The sequence below is a fragment of the Macadamia integrifolia genome, chromosome 1, assembly GCF_013358625.1.
Source record: "Macadamia integrifolia cultivar HAES 741 chromosome 1, SCU_Mint_v3, whole genome shotgun sequence".
NCBI classification, from domain to species: domain Eukaryota; kingdom Viridiplantae; phylum Streptophyta; class Magnoliopsida; order Proteales; family Proteaceae; genus Macadamia; species Macadamia integrifolia.
In genome coordinates this window covers 16,902,292-16,919,744 of record NC_056557.1, presented here as the reverse complement: position 1 = coordinate 16,919,744, position 17,453 = coordinate 16,902,292, and the positions used below count along the sequence as shown (strand labels likewise).

Sequence of the window (17,453 nt, the reverse complement as noted above, 5' to 3'; positions counted from 1 at the left end):
AGCGGAAAAAAAGTATGGAATAAATGATATACTATACACAATACCTTGTATTTGGCCTCTTTTAGTCATACCCTACAAACTCTCTCTCTCTCTATTGTTTGGAGAAAAAAATCTCACCGGAGACCTTTTCTAGAGGAGTTGACATAGCCCTGGAGGCTTTCGATGTGTTCCGTACGTTTGACATCTTCAGCAATTCAATAAGAATACATGTCGTTAAAGTTCCAAGGTTGATATTGATCCTCCATTGGAATTCTTAGCTCCGAATGCAAAGAAGATAGGGACAACATAGCGGACTCCATTGAAATAACCAATGGAGGCGGTCGCAGAGGACTCCGCCGAAATAATCAGTGGAGGTGATCCCCCTCTTTCCAAGCATTTTTTTATCCCCTTATGGGTTGCACCGCCGACCGACCTTGATCTTCTGTGAAGGGTTGGAGTGAGAGCATACCTGTCGGGACTCGAAAGATGGTGAACTATACCTGAGCGGGGTGAAGCCAGAGGAAACTCTGGTGGAGGCCCGCAGCGATACTGACGTGCAAATCGTTCGTCTGACTTGGGTATAGGGGCGAAAGACTAATCGAACCGTCTAGTAGCTGGTTTCCTCCGAAGTTTCCCTCAGGATAGCTGGAGCCCGCGGGCGAGTTCTATCGGGTAAAGCCAATGATTAGAGGCATCAGGGGCGCAATGCCCTCGACCTATTCTCAAACTTTAAATAGGTAGGGACGGCGTGGCTGCATATTAATGTCGATTTAGAGGATGATGCATTGGGCAGCACAGGTACTGTTTCTTATAGGGTCTCGGGCTTGCCCTTTTTATTTTCTTTGTACTCTCATTTTTCTTTTAATAATATTCACATCTTTAGCAAAAAAAAAAAAAAGAGGAAGCATCCTCAATTTTTGGAATTAGGTTGAGGAAGCAGTTATTTATCCCTTTTGGAGGCTTTCCCACCAAAAAGAAATAAAACACCGCCTTACAAAAATCTTATTCCAAAATATCCCAACAATGCCTGAAGAATGCTCCTGGAAAGCCATCAAGCCCAGGTGAGCTGTCCGGATCTAAATCCCACACCGCTTGCTTAATTTCAGCCCTGCTAGGAATAGCATCCATCATTAGAATATCTTCATGAGTCAACACTTTGGGAACACAGTCCAGCAATTCCGGATGGCATGTAGCTGGAGAAGCTTTATGGAATCTCTCAAGAAATAATATAATCAGCTATACCCTTTTGATCCTCCACCCTGAAACTGTCCTTTTTTTAAGAAGAAATTTGATTCCTAGCTCTTCTGAGCTTCACAGAAAGATGAAAAATTTTGAATTGCAGTCTCCATTTTTCACCCACCTCAGCTTGGCTATTTCCGACCATAGCCTTTCTTCTATTCGATTAGCTACCGGTAAGGCTGTCTTAGCATCAGCCTCTTTATTAAGAAGCTCATCCGGCATTCCAGACTCCTTAATGGATTCATGGACCTCTTTCAAGACTCGTGAAGCTTTCTCAACCTCCTCATTAAGATTTGGAAAAGTAGCTCGCGCCTAAGTTTTTAAATTCCCCTTGACAGCCTTCAACTTCTGAGCAAGAATATAGATAGGGGCACCACTAAGCTGAATTTTCCAAGTCTCCTCAACAACTGAGGAAAACATATCATTTTCCATCCAAAAACTATGGAAGTGAAAAGGAATGTTATTCGGCTTAGGAATAGCATCAGAGACCACTAATAGCGGAGCATGGTCAGAAACAGGGCACCACAATACTCATTGCACAATATTTCTAAAAAAGACAATCCATTTTAGAAACTCCTATCCAGAACAGCTGCAACATGAACCCTCCTCCTATTATTTGTCCAAGTGAATTTTTTACTAATAGAAGAGACTGGAAGAAGCTAAAATGCATCAACCATTTCCTGAAACTCGGCTGTTGAGCCAAGATTAAAAATGCCTGGGCCCCTTTTTTCACTTGACAATAAAGTGGCATTAAAATCCCCGATAACAGACCAAGAAAAGCAGATGTTGCTAGCGATTCCAACTCCAACCAAAACTAACAACGAATAATTTTAAAAGAGCTGGCATGGACAGAAATATGCAGCTCTGACGAAGCAGAAACAACAGGATGGGGAATACTACTCTTTGATATTATCCGTAAATTAAGAGCTTTATGATGCCCAAAATTATAAATAAAATCAATTGCATACCCCAACTTATTAAAAAATAGATGTGGAAAACTACTTACTTGAACCATCGGTTCAGCCAAGCACAACACATCCGGATTATGATCCCTCAACATAGAACATAAGGCCCTTTGACCAGTGGCCTTCCTCACCCCGTAAATGTTCCAAAAAAGAACACGCATTAATCAATGTTTTGATGCGGCACCTTTGTCAGACCTCTTCGTCTGACCACCTTTTTTCTTTTGTTTACCCCCTATTGCCTTTCCTCCTTTTTCCCGTAATGTTGCTTCTCTATTCACCACGCCCACCTTTGAGTGCACCACAAAGACCATGCCCCTTGAACACTCCATAACAGGCATAACGGTCACAATATTCTCCTCCCGAGGAGCCCTACCAATGTGATTAGCACCCCCGCGACCACGGCCAAGGGTAGCCGTCACTCTTCTGGGCTGAGTAGAGTATCCTATTTCAGAATCAGTCACACCAGGAACTACACACAGTGTCTCAGCCTCCAAATTACTCCTTTCCTCCATGGGCAGAGAAGGGGAAATCGGGTCACTCTCTGAAGACCCGTATTCAGAACTCGTATCAGACCCACTGGATATTACATGCTTCACCAAATTTTGAAAATCTCCACCAGCATCTATCCCATTCGAGACAGCTTCCTTTCCTAAAATGTTGGGTCCTAACGAAGAAGTTTCCAAGCAAACGTGGATCCCTCCAAAATCTTCCTTATCCTGAGCCGATCCACAATTAGAAATGCTATTAAGAGACTTCCCAGATTTGGAAATAGAATTATGCACCTGTGGAGAATTCCCATTCAATTAGGAATCTCCCTCAACAAGTTAACCCGCGCTGAGTCAACTCCGTCTTCCACATACACCACCCCTTTCACAGTAGTAGCAATATCCATGGCACATTGCTTTCGTCATCAAATTTCTTCTGCTTACATGAGGAGACCTAATATCCCACACGTTTACAGTAACCACACTGCTCAACATTATCCTCGTACACCACTTTTTGGCAAAAACCAAATACTTTGCTAGTATCTAGTTCTAATCGTTCGACCTAAACTTCATCAATCCTCACAGCCGACTCCGAGATATCAAATCCCACGAGCACCCAAGCAAAGTAGCCCATTAGCCCTTCCCTTGTCCTCTGGTCTAAGGCCACAGCCCATCCAGCAGCCTTTGCAATAGATAATAAGACATTTTCATGCCAATATTCGAGAGGGAGGTCAGGGAGACAACCCAGACGAGTTACGTGAAAATCTGCTTCTCATGGATGTTGAAGTCAAGCTTCCAATGCTGAAATCAGATTAACTGGTCACCAACCCTTAAAGGGGTTCTTCTCCATACTGCTGATTTATCACCTTCACACTGAAATTGAAAAATCACAAAGCCCTTACCCAAAGGATGCATGATCACACCCTGGCTAACCTTCCAGTTACGAGCCTCCCCCCTCAAGGCATCGAGAGAGATCAGGCAAAAGTTAACTCTCCCTATGAGAGCAAAACAAAAAATTTATCTCTTGGATTCATAATCCTATTGGGGAATGACAATGCGACGAATGTTGCCTGCCTGGATCGGTTTAGAGAGTGAATCAATCGCAGGCCATGATGTGTTTCCCAAAGCCTTTGCATAAGATCGTTTTGGGAGGGCAACCTCTGGAACACATCAGGAATAGAAACCTCTGGACCACGATCAAGAGACTCCCTATCACCTCCATCACCATCCTCCTCCTCAGTAGAAATCCTACCACCAAGATCGCCAAATACTCTCTCCTTCGCTCATTTTCTACCCATCGAAATGATACCCTTCTCCAATTTCTTGTCATTACATGAGTGAAGAGGGGTATATTTAGAAGCAAAAGGGACATGTGCTTAATGCTCACTCATACGACTAGGTGATCGTACGAGCAACATATTCAATCTCGTTTAGACACCCCCATTTTGCCACTTTTGGGATGCACAGGGTGAAAAAAAAATGCTCTTGAATGCGGCGTGACGCATTATATTCTTGTCTTTATTTCATATTTCAAATTGGAAATCTGGATTTGAAAGTTTTTGTATCTTTTTTTTGATTCATTACCTTAAAAAATCTCTTTTGTTTAATTTATGGTTTATATATAAATATTCGAAGAGGGTGGACATGTCATCAGCTTTTTGGAGCTAATGACTCAAACAAAGAAAGAGAAGGATGGGATTTAGGGGCACTTTTAATACCTATCATTTTATTTAATCTCTAGAAAACAGATTGTTTTCATTATAAAGTTCAATAATTAAGATAAGCTCTTCTAGTTGCATTTCATAGTGACTATGTTATTAAGACATGCGAGAGCACACACACTCTTACTTCTGATCAAGAGCAAATTCAACTCTTAACCAACTCTCAAATCCAGAGGCATAGAGAACATGGATTTAAATTTATCCACATCGGCCTAGTTCAAATGGCCCTTAAACCCTTAATGTTGCCAAGGTTAAACTGTGTGGTTTTTGCAGTAGTTAGAGATGCCAAAATGACAGAATTTAGTGAATCTCTAATGGGTGTTGTAGAGTCTAGTCTCTGTGAAGGACCGATATATTTCCAATGTCGTCCAAATCTCCCAATGTCCTTAACAGACCCTAATATTCTTGACAGTATTGTTATTTTCCTAAAGACATATGGATATAAGGTTGCTCCGGGAACCTAAAATATTGCGGTAATCTACCATATCTATTACAAGGTAGTGACTACCGTAGCCCCTAATGCTAAAGTTATTGATCCAAAATTTCAAACTGTCAGCTTCCAGGCCAATACTGAAAGATCACAAGTTTTTGTGCCTAGATGTATCAAATGGTCAGAAGTTAACCTTCCAGACTCTTGGACCTTAACCTCTGTGGCTCAACCTCAGCCACCCATGAGAACCTCTCCATCATGCATTACTCAGCTTCCTTCTGGTGATGTTGAAATTATTTTCGATCATAGATCTAATGATTTAAGAAGATCTACCTCTTCTGTAATTTCTTCTTCTTCTGAATATCCTCTGTTTCAAGCACCTTCTCGTGCTTCTACCTCTAGAGTTCAGAATGAGAGTTATGATGGAACTATAAATCTTCAGGGTATCAACCGTACACCTTTCTAGGTTAATCAACTTGTTTATGGCCCTCTACAAAGAGAACAATCTCAGGCTAATTTTTGGCCTCCTCTTGCTCCAATTAATCAGGAAACTGGGTGTTCTTCTCCAACCCCTTCTGATATACAAGCCCCTTCAGGAATCATGATGCTTCATATCACTGAAGAACCCAAATTCCAAATTGATAAGAAACTCCCAATTCAGGAGTACAGATCCGCTAAGAATGATGGGAAAAGAAAAAATTTTGAAGAACATTATTCTTCTAGTTCTGAGCAGTAGGAGCTTCATGAAAAATGGGTTTCTCACATGGAAACTCATCAAATAAATCTTCCATTCTTTCAGTGGTTAAAAATTTATCTACGTGATAAATCCTCTAACCCTCATCAGGTTAGTGAGATTAAGAAGGTGACAACCACTTATGTTTCTAAAGAAGAAGCAGAAATTGAATCTGTTCACCCTCCATTCCAAGCCTTAAAAGTAGGCAGTAATCAAATGGTTGTTCCTCTTAAAACTTCAAGCCATACCTCTTCACCTCCGTCTGAATTTCATCTTAGTCAAGTTGTTGAGCAAAATAACTTTACTAATCTATGTCTTCAGTCCATAGGAAGCCAGACTGATCGTATTGAGACCTGAAGTACCAGAAGTAAAACGTACTAGAACTTCATTAGAAAGTTTATAATTAGTAACAGAGAATTCATTGATTGTTTATAATCAATGAATTAGTTTTGACATTGATGTCAAAAATATGATTGTTTTCTAGCTTCAAAACAAATTGATTGTTTATAATTAGTATAGAGACGTTTTTTTTGCTAAAGTCTTTTCTAGAGAGGACTGCAATAATTCCATCTGGAAAGAGAAGTTAATCTCTGGTCTACCTCCTTTATTTGCTCAAATGGTAAGGTATAGACTTAAAGCAAAGCATAATGGCACTATTCCCTTCGAACAATATACCTACGGGGAATTAACTACTGAAATATGCAATGAAGGTCTTCAACTCTGCACAGACCTAAAACTAAAAAAAAACAACTGTCTAAAGAAAGACAAACTGGATTCTGAGAACTTGACGATTTTTGTGAGCAGTTTGGTTTTGAGAAGATACGCCTTTCAGGACCTAAAAGGACTCATAAAAAACTCTCTAAGTTTTTTAAGCCTAAATATCAGGCCAAACCATATAAATCCAAACCAAAATGCTTTTTCAAGAAACGCTTTTCCAAATCTTGTCCTCAAAACACTTTTCCCTCTAACAAGCCTCCTGTTTGCTACAAGTGCGAAAAAGTAGGACATTATAAGAATAATTTTCGTACTAAGGCAATGATTAATGCCTTAGAAATTGATGACTCACAAAAGCAAAATCTTGAAAAGGTCTTTCTATATAGCTCGTCCGACCCTGAGTCTACACAGAGCCCGACTCAGACCAAGATATTGCTATGAATTAATCATGAGAGAAATTTCAGATTCAAATTTAATCGAACACACATCGATATATCTCCATGCATCCTTGTATTTTTCCAGTTTTTATGTTGATTCAATGTGTCTAAATAAAATTTTGATAAAAATAATAAATGTGTCAACAGAATTTAAACAAGTTAAATAAAATTTTTTTTTTGGTAGTTTGATAAACATGGGACCCATCCATAACTTGTGCTTCAAAATGGACCTAGTTTTATAGCTAGAAACTATTGGTAGCTAGGAAAGCCACATCTAATATGATGATGTCAACAATACTATTGTTGCCCTCATTTAAGGTAGCGGAATCGGTCTCTGCATCGGATAGGGTAGATACCATCCGATCCCAATCTAGATCGAATAGAAATATCCTGGTTGTCATTCAAAAGAAGGGGAAAAGAACCATAAAAGGAAGTGTTGCTCCTACGTCAAGATAAATGAGAGTGAAAAATGACTACTTTGCCCCACATGAAAGGCAGAAATCTCGCCATTACTATGCTTCCAAATGTGCTCAGCCATTGGTCCCTATGCTGGTGCAGAAGCCAATCAGATATACTGATCCAATGATATACTACCTTTTACGGAACTCTCCTTTTTTTTCTTTTTCTATATATATATTTTTTATAACATTAACCCTTCATCTATACTGATCGAATGATATGATATCGGCCAAAAATCAGGATCAAAGAGGGCGGATACCAATCGGATTCGATTCCTCAAACCTTGCTCATTGCCCTAGTAGTTGTTTTCAAAACATAAAAACATTATACTCTATCAGACATTCTCTTGTTAGGAGCTTTGTTAGGGATCACCATATTGCTTTGTCTATTTTAATGGAGACAAGTGTGAAAGAATCCAATACCATCTCTATCGATCTAAAGGGTTATTGCTCAAAGTTGGCATCTTTTGTTACAAATTACAAGTCACCACAATGGCCGGATCTGGTGCCTCTTGGACCCCTCTCGGCCTCATCTCACTAGTGTTATCCTCGTCTCCCTAATCATGCATAATTGCATATGAAGTTTTTGAAACCTTAAAACTCTATGACCTTCCATCTTACAACAATATATGCTTCAGATAATCCCTCTGATAGGACTTAGTTATGGTTTGATCTCATGATTCTTCTAGTAGCTAAGATTGGGACAAATCCTTAGGTCTAGCAAGTGATTTCAGTGTTGTTCAAACCTCCCATGGAAAGATGGGGATGTGGGGGGATTGTAGATCAGGTTTTCGTACTTGAATCATTCTTATACGGGCTAATCCATATAGATGGAATTTACGTAGAATTGGTTGTTCGGTGGATCATAGCTCATCTATGAGGATCTAATCTGCTCTCAAGTGGGTTGATCTCATATGCAGGAAGGTTCCGACAATAACAAATTTCTCTATAATATTTGTGGTCCTCCGATTGCATTGCATTGCATGTGAAAGAGAAAAGGGGTTTTGGTCTTAGAAGGATAAAGTTGGTCAGTAATATTGAAATAATCAAGCTGATTTGGAGGCTGGCTTATAAACATGACAATATTTGGTTGAAATAGCTATTCTCGGTTTCTTAGAAGAGACTGGATATGAAAAGTTTCTTGCCCTCAGGATGCCTCATGTCTCCTAGAGTTAGAGGAAGATTTTAAAATATAGACATTTGGTTGCCCATTCTATCAAGTCTAAAATTGATGATGGAGCATCAACCCAACTTTGGCATGGTAATTGGCATTCCTGTGGGATCTTAATTGGAATCTTTGAGGACTAGAGGCCATTAGGGTTCCTCGGCCCCAAGTGATTTGGTTCCATCATCATGATATTCTTAGCCATATATAGTTTCAGTTCTTGGAGAGACCTCCTCTGCCAAACATGTTCTTTCTTCCTCTTACTGCCTTTGTTGGAATGTTGCAAAAAAACTCAATCGCCTTTGTTGGAATGTTGCAAAAAAACTCAATCATCTCTTATTTGGCGCCCTTCCTCCTCCCACCATTTTGGGCCACATTCTTAACAAATGATGCCCAGTTTCTATACCTATCTTGAATTTTGAGCATGAATGGGGTTGGATCAATAAGAAGTTCAGTGGGAAGACTTGTATGGACTCCTATAGTAAGATGATTTTTTGTGCAACCATATATACCTTTGGATGGAGAAGAACCTTCAAAGTTGGGTAGAAAATCTAAATCCTTTTTTTAGATCCTTGATTCCATATCCTTTAAGGTTAAGGCTAAATTTGAGCTCGGTCCATGTCATGTCTCTCCTAGAAATTCCCATCCCATTGGAAGGAAAAGTCTTCCACGTGTCCCGTTTGGATTTGGATTCCATTTTTCCTTTTTTTCCACCCCTTATATGAGTTTGGTGTCTCCTTGAGCTCCCTCAAATATTTTTTTTTTCATAAACCAAGAAAAGGGGGGGGGGGGGGGACCTGCACATAAATACCTAAAACATATAAGAGTACTAGGAGTTGGGGGCTGAAAGTCCTATTGACCAAACTCCCTTGTGTTAGGCCTGAGACAACCCTATACATGATAAACCTAACATTATCACTTTTGATAAATTGTCTACCTAAATCATAGGCCAGAAACATAAAATGATTTGATATGTAAGGATTAATGAAGCTTTCAAGTTTTGCTGTGACCCTTTTAATTAATAATTGACTACCATTTGATAGTTTGACACAGGCCATGTACATGATGCATTTTTATGTTGGCTTTCGTTTTGGTTTATAAAAATGAGGAAAAAAAATGTCATGACCCTAGTGAAACCCTTATTGGATGATTTGATTTTCCACCTTTAATTGATGGGAAAATGCATTCTGACATCATGCGACCTCTCTCCCATAAATCTAATTAAGAAGATTGGCTCCAGACCATCTATGGAAAAATCTTATGGAAACCGATGCAAATAAAAGGGATTGGCTATTGTTGAATCTTCTTAGTTAAAATAAGGGAAAGAGAACGCTACCTAGTTCTGTGGTACCTGCACTAGCATAGTAGGGAGGTCATTTCACCACACCTGGGTATGGGCATAAGAGCACATGACTGAGTATCAAAGTTCATTCTACAAGTTTCATTGATTTAATTTTTCGTAGATTTACATCGGTCGAGATGTATGGATCCATGGATCTATGTGTCTATATAGATTCTGTTCATGGATTAACGAAAATGTGCAAAAGCTCTATTTGCTTCTGTTCNTTATATTATATACGACGGCATTTATTACTAAATGCCGCCTATATATATGAATATTTGGCGGCGTTTATTTCATAACGCCGTGGTATATAAGACTATTTGAGGCATTTAGTAATAAATGCCGCTGTATATATGAGTATTTGGAGGCATTTATTGAAAAATGCTGCAGTATATAATCCTCTTGGTGGCGTTATGAAATAATGCCGTAGTATATAAGAATATTTGAGGCATTTAGTAATAAATGCCGTCGTATATATGAGTATTTAGGGACGTTTATTGAAAAATGCTGCAGTATATAATCCGATTGGTGGCATTTATTTCATAACGCCATGGTATATAAAAATATTTGAGGCATTTAGTAACAAATGCTGCCATATACATGTGTATTTACTGTACACATAATAACATTGGAGGCATTTCCTACTAAATGCTGTAGTATATAAAAATATTTTGAGGCGTTTCTTGATAAAATGCCCCTATAAATTATAATACAATGAGGAAGGTGAAATCATGTTCGTAGCATTTTTTTTGTTTGCTAACAACGGGTATTCAGGCCTTCGGCCTGACTAGTCCTACGGGCCCATACTGACCCCACAACCTTATAGAATATATAATGTAGTGTTTATGTGTTAACATAATCGAATATTCTGTCCTTTCCCACGCAAAAATCAAGCCCTATTCCCTTCCCGCTCCTCCATTCTTATAACCTCTGCACGTTCTTATAGCCCCTGTATCAAATCTTTCTCACCACTCCTTACCCGCTCTTCCGTTCTCTCTCTCACACTAGTTGACCAAAATGCCCTTATTAAGTTACCATAGAGAAATCATGTCATGGAACAAAAATATTAATTTTGTTGTTTTTCTAATAAAGAAGCAAAAGGTATTATTGATATTTCCTAATTAAAGTTGTGAAGATATCAGAAATTGGCATATGCCCTTAAACCCTCGCTTCTCTCGCTTGTTGCCTAGCCCCAAACCATGCATTGTCCTAAGTTATAACCATAATCTATAGGAGACCAACATGCTTAAATCGACTTCCCTTGGTCTCTCTCTCTCTCTCTCTCTCTCTCTCAACCCTAGCTGATCTCCCCTTTTTATGATTTGCGATTTGATTTGATGCCCTATTTGTTGTCGGGTATATATATACATGTTTTTTATCGAACCTTGTGCACAAGGCTCCCTCTATTGCAAGGTCGGGGAGGGGACAAATGTACACAACTTCCAAGTTTTAACAGTTGAGCCACATGCTTGCCACTCCCCTTTTCTTTATTTATAATAGAAAATAAAAAAGAGTTCAAAATAAGATAGGAAACCCCCTAGCTGTTCCCCCTTACAAGCTACACCATTCATTTTAAAAGCCAAAAATAATGTGGAACAAACTTGAAACTCTCAAGAAAATAAAAGAAAATAATTTGACTGAACCATTGGTAGGGATGTCAATCACAAGCCTGCACCAGTTAGACCAATCGAGCCCGACCATTTGAATACCAGCTCGGCCTGCACCGATTGCTAAATGAGTCGGGCTTAGGCCTAGCCCGTTTATAAACAAGTAGTACGCGATGCAAGAGGTAACCCCAATGGGAGCCCAATCAGCCCGGCCTGCTTACAAGCCCAACTCGGCCCGACCCGTTTGCCCGACCGTTTATATTTATATTTTGATTTTTTTTGGATAGAATAGACTACATATATATATATATATATTTTTATAACAATTATTGAATGTAAGTAAATGTAATATCTTTTCGAAATTGTTAATGATTTAATAAAATATATTAAAATATCTTATATCTAAGACAATTAAAGACTGTTTAAGGGCCGTTTAAGATTTATTGGTACATTACGCCGTTCAAAGCCCAATAGCCCGATTAGGAGAAGATCGGTTAAAGCCAAGAACCCGACCGAGTCCAACACGAGACCGAATCATTTCTTAAATAGGTAGGTCATGGTCCAAGGGTATAAGTCAAGCCCGGCTAAGTCCGACCGAGACTGGCCCGGTGTAACCAATTGACACCTCTAACCACTAGACCACCAGTTCAACTGGAACTCAACTTAAAACATTTAAAATAAAATAGAACAAAGCAATTGGAATTGAAACGAACTGAGCCCAGGCCAAGTTAAACCTCTTTATAATAGAATTGGGCAATGTTAAGCCTGGTTCATTTTGGACTTGCTACGATGGTAACCTTTAATTTTGCATCACACTTTGTTGGTATACGATGTCTTATATTCGGTTGCAGTTTAATCCAATGAATACTGGTGTAGGACCTCCCACTTGCCCGTTGCGTTTCTACACACTTCTTTGTTTAGGATGAGGTTTTGCATTTTTTTCCCCCTGCTCTTTTGAGGGCAAATTGAAACAATATGGGGGCTTTTTAAAATAGACGCCACAGTATGCAACACCATTTTGGGGCGTATCATGCATAACGCCGTTGTAACCTCAATTTTTTGGGGCGTTTTACAATAAATGCCACTATATTTAAGCTAATAGAAACACTTTCCTAGCCAAAAACCACTCCCGCCTTACTTTTCATAGCTCCTCTTGCGCGCCCAAATTTTCAGGATATGGACTTCTCTCAAAGTCTCTCAAGCTCATAGTTTATGGACACCTGAGAACGCAATCTCCCGCTGCAATCTCTCGCACTTCCCTAGTTCTCTTCCTCTTCACTCTCCTGCTGCGATCTACTCCCTCATCGCTTTTTGCCCACTCTCCTACTAAAATTTTTCTTAAAATCTCCAAGTGCCAGGTCTAAAGAAAATCGTTTGAAGGGGAAGGGGTTTTTAAGTTTTTGGATTTTGCATAGGTATTCCTCCTATCTTCTGTTTTTCTTCTTATTTACCACAGTAGGTTATTAGCATAGGGTCAATTTTGATACATTATGGATTCCTTTAATAGTTATTTACTGGTCTATTATTGATCCAATCTAGGTTTTCCTAAATCTTTTTTTCTAATTAGCTGGAATTTGTCTCTGTTCTCTCTCTCTCTTAGGCAGCAGATTAACCAGCAAGCCTTTGCAGATCCAAGAAAACAGAGAGACTCTTATATTCCTCGGTTATGAATAATACATCTTCTCTTTTTGCTTATTTCTGCAGATTCTTCTCTCTTTCTATGATATCCATCACCTGACTTATGTCATTATCCTGTTGAAAATGTTATGTGTTTAATGCCTTCTTTTTTCCAATCTGGTAAGACAGTTGTTAACCCTAGAAAATATCTTCATTAAAACAAAATATGGAGGAGAAATATGCTGCTCAAGGGAAAGGAGGACTACCATGCAGTGTGCTGGATTAATGGCCAAGAAAAAGAACCAGATATGACCCATTGATAATTTTTTATCTGCACTGTTTGTACTATTTCTATGAATTTTGGAATGCTTTATATCAAAGAGTGAGGACTCGAGGTCCATGAATTCCGTCACAGATCGGCCAGATTGGATTAGTATCAGTCCAGGTTGATCCTACCCTAGTTGCTTCTAGGATCAACAGTCTTGCTTTCCTTAAAATTCTGTGAAATGGATTGGCCGATCAAGATTGAAATAAATCAGGGACTTGATATATGAAGCCTTGCTTTATATGATTTGTATCATGTGCCAGCGGATAGAACTATATGCCACATTCCATTCTATACTTGATGGTTACTTTGTCAGATTTTTGTGATCTCAGATATTGTTTATTATCTTGTACTTGAGAAATTGTTTTTTGTCTGAAGAAATTTGTGCCTATTGATGTTTCAGAATCAGTTCCAAATTAGGGGGGGAAATAAATTTACAGATTCTTGTCAAGGTCTCCATTCAGAGGACCAATGGATTGGCTCCTGATGTATTGCCCTTCTTATTGTATCTGTATTATAAGTGCTTGTATTTTTAATGTTAAACCATCTCTTCATTTGATTCTGTAGTTGATGCGTGTGGAGGTGTTTTTCATACATCATCCCTCTTTTCTTATGCAACCAAGGATCCACAGGTTCATTCCTTTGACAGCCACTGAAATAGTTTTAACTGCTATTTGCATTTTATAACTTTACTTAGCTATGAATCTTCAGAGCTTTACTTGCTTTAATGCTATTTTCTATACTGCAACTAAATAAAGAACTTTTTCCTATGGTACTCCACTGGACTTCCTCCCCACATCCCTTTTCCCTAGGCTTTGTTCTGCATGATTATATGCTTTTACTCACAGTTAATATTGTTTACTCTATCTTCTGTATGCATAAAAGTTTGATGTTTATGAACTTTTTGTGTTTCCTTTTTCATTAAAGGGAACTCTTAATGTTCTTGGATCCTGTGAAAAAAATCTATTTGTTAAAAGAGTGGTTGTAAGATCCCCTTTAACTGCAGTTTTATTTAATAGAAAACCTTAGATGCCAGATGTGGTTATTGATGAGACTTGGTTAACTTTCAGATCCAAAGCTTTGCAAGGAGTCTAAGGTGTGTATATTTCTGCAGTCTTGTATAGGCCCTTGAGGTCTTGGAGTTGGCTACATATAATGTCTTACCTTTGCTTTTGATATTTTCTGTCACAAATTTATTTTGTTTTGCAATAAGTTCTTTCTATTTTTGAACTAAAAATAAAAATTTACCTTGTAGATTACTTATTTACTGGTCCAATATGTCTAATGAGATTTTTTCCTCTTATAGCTCTGGTATGAACTTTCAAAGAGCTTGGCTGGGGAATCTGCCTGGAAATTTGCAAAAGAGAAAGGGATGGACATGGTTACAATAAATCCAGTAATGGTGATAGGTCCTCTTTTACAGCCAACCCTTAATACCAGTGCTGAAGCAATTTGGAACTTAATAAATGGTATGCTAACCTATCATTGAAGTTCTTTTTTCTCTTCCCCCACCCCCAAATCAAAAGCCTTTTTTCTCTCTCCTATATCCCTCTCCTCCAATACATCCCAAATAATAGGTTATAGGCATGAATGAGAATGTATTATGCGGGTTATCCAAAGCCTCTTGCAAAGTTTAACATAGATAATCCAAGAGTCTTCATTTTGGGGATTTTACAAAGACAGTTCCCTACTTGTTTGGGACCGAAACTTAACCAGTTAGATGGTTGTGGGGTCGTCTATCACATGGAGCCACTGATGTTTGCCACATGACAAGTTGTAATAGATAAAGACATTGTGATAATCAGTAAAACCAGTATAATTAGTATCTTTGGTTTCTGTAGTATGTCTTTGCAACTATGTTTGCACTCGTAGTCTTAGGTGGGTAGCAGAAAATCTATTATTTGACACTGGAAGTTTCAAACTAATTCTATAACATTTAGTAGAATGTTGCATAGAATCAGATTTGCAACTTTTTTTAAGATAACATGTTTCCTAAAGTGTTTTTTTTTGTCAAAAAAGAAAGTTCTCTAGCAACTATATATTTTATATTGAAAAATGTCATTCTTCTGACATTAGTGCCAATGTTTTATTTGCTACAGGAGCACAAACATTTGCCAATGATAAATATGAATGGGTTAATGTCAAAGATGTTGCTGATGCTCATATTCTAGCATTTGAGACTCCTTCAGCCAATGGAAGATATATAATAGTCGAGAGATTGCTCATTATTCACAGATTGTAGAAGCTTCGCGTGAACATCAAACTTTGCCCCTTCCAGAAAAGTAAGTTTTGAAAACCCATATGTTTCCTTTCCATCCTCATTTTTTGGATTTCACAATGCACTTAAATATATGTAATGTTTACCTGCAAAAGTTTTTGATGCCATCAACTTGCTTTTAAACCTATGTAATTTGATAGATTTAAGACTAACAAGGTAAAAACACCAAAAAGTCTTTTAATAGATGTAAGCTCGAATAGCCCCAAACCTTGGGATTCTTCAACATTGATCATGAACTTGGAATTTTCAACAACATATGGATTTTTTTTGTTCTAGGATTGTGAATAGTACTTTGAACACTAAAATGAATAAAAAAGAAGAGAAAAATGAGGAGGGTATAGGAGATGAGCTCACAAGTCACACACTTTCACAAGATAAATTATATTAACTGTGTAATCTGATAAGGATGGTAACATCCTTATGTAACAAAGCTAAAAAATAGAAACCTACTTGTGAACAATTGTACTTGTGAAATGTATGGACCTTTTATATATCTTTAACAAGAACTTGACTAGTATTTTTTATTTTTCTAGGTACTTGCATGGATTTTGTCTTCTACTTATCGACTTGAGGATTGACCTAGCTACCATGACTTGTGAACTTTTATTTTGAAAAACTTATTATGTTACTATGTTACTGTGGATATGGGATTTTTTTGTCTCCATGATGACAATATGGTTTATTTTGTTCCAATTGAACTTTTATATGGAATGGATAGCCATTTATCAGATTCTTGTGTATTGTCTTGTGAAAATCTATCAATTTTTTTATGATATCCAGGATGAGAACAAAGAATGTAAGCATTGCTTCAACAGGTTACATAATGAGATAAATAAACAATAATATGTAATTAAAAGAAAAAAAAAACATTTAGTAGCGTTTACTAATAAATGCCACTATAGGTCTTTTGTTTTAAAATAGAAAAACACTTCTTATAGTGGCATTTTGCCATTTACTAACACACGCCATTATATGTTCATTTATTAAAAAAATATATATATTATATTTCGTGGCGTTTAGTAATAAACACCACTATATACACCCGCGTTCATTAGTTAACAGCGCTGGAATGCCTTCTTATAAAGGCGGATGTAACATGATAGTGGTGTTACAATAAACGTCGTTGTATATAATATTTTAGTGGCATTTATAAATAAATGCCGCCAAAGTATTTTAGTGGCGTTTATAAATAAATGCCGCGGAAGAGATTTTACGGCGGCATTTGCAAAATACGCCGTAGTTCTTTTGCGGCGGTGGATATAGTGGCGTTTGGGGGGCGTTTTCTATAAATGCCGCCATAGACATATAGCGGCATTTGCACACTCTAGAAAACGCCGCCATAGACATATACCGGCATTTGCACACTCTACAGAGGCATTTAAAAACTCCGCCATAGACCACTTTTTTTGTAGTGTAACAGCTAGGAACAACCTTGAAAATAATTTCACATTAATATTTTCATGATCTTGAATGATTCTTCTACCAAAAAATAAATCCTGAAAGACACCAAAAATAGTTGCATTAATCATGTCATAGTGGTAGAGAGGAAAATTAAGCAATGTTAACATCCTCTAGCATCTTTAACCCCCTCCCAAAAAAAAGAATATTCTCTAATATCAAAACTTGGAAGGGACGGTAACAAAATCATTTCAAAAATGCTGCCCAAATTGGTGGTTTTGCCGTTTTGGTGGGGTCCTCCAAAGTGAAAGACATGCCAAAGATAGCAAAAGGCTAACTGTTGCTGGTAGGACTTCCCATAGTTTACAAAAGGACTTACATTCGAAGGAATGGGAGTAGGGGTGTCAGTCGGTCAAGCCGGGTCAGTCTCGGTCGGGCCTAATTGGGCCTGGTAGTGTGAAATCCTTGCACCGTGAATGCTTGTTTACTTAAACAGGCCTGAGTTTCGGGGGCATGGTACGGTTTGCAATTGGGCCGATCGGTGTCAGGCTTTAATTGGA

The 17,453-nt window shown here is 38.1% G+C and overlaps 1 pseudogene; it reads left to right on the top strand.

Moving 5' to 3' along the window:
* The first annotated feature begins 13,759 nt into the window (after positions 1 to 13,759).
* LOC122069451 lies at positions 13,760 to 16,161 on the top strand (annotated as a pseudogene).
* The last annotated feature ends 1,292 nt before the right edge of the window (positions 16,162 to 17,453 follow it).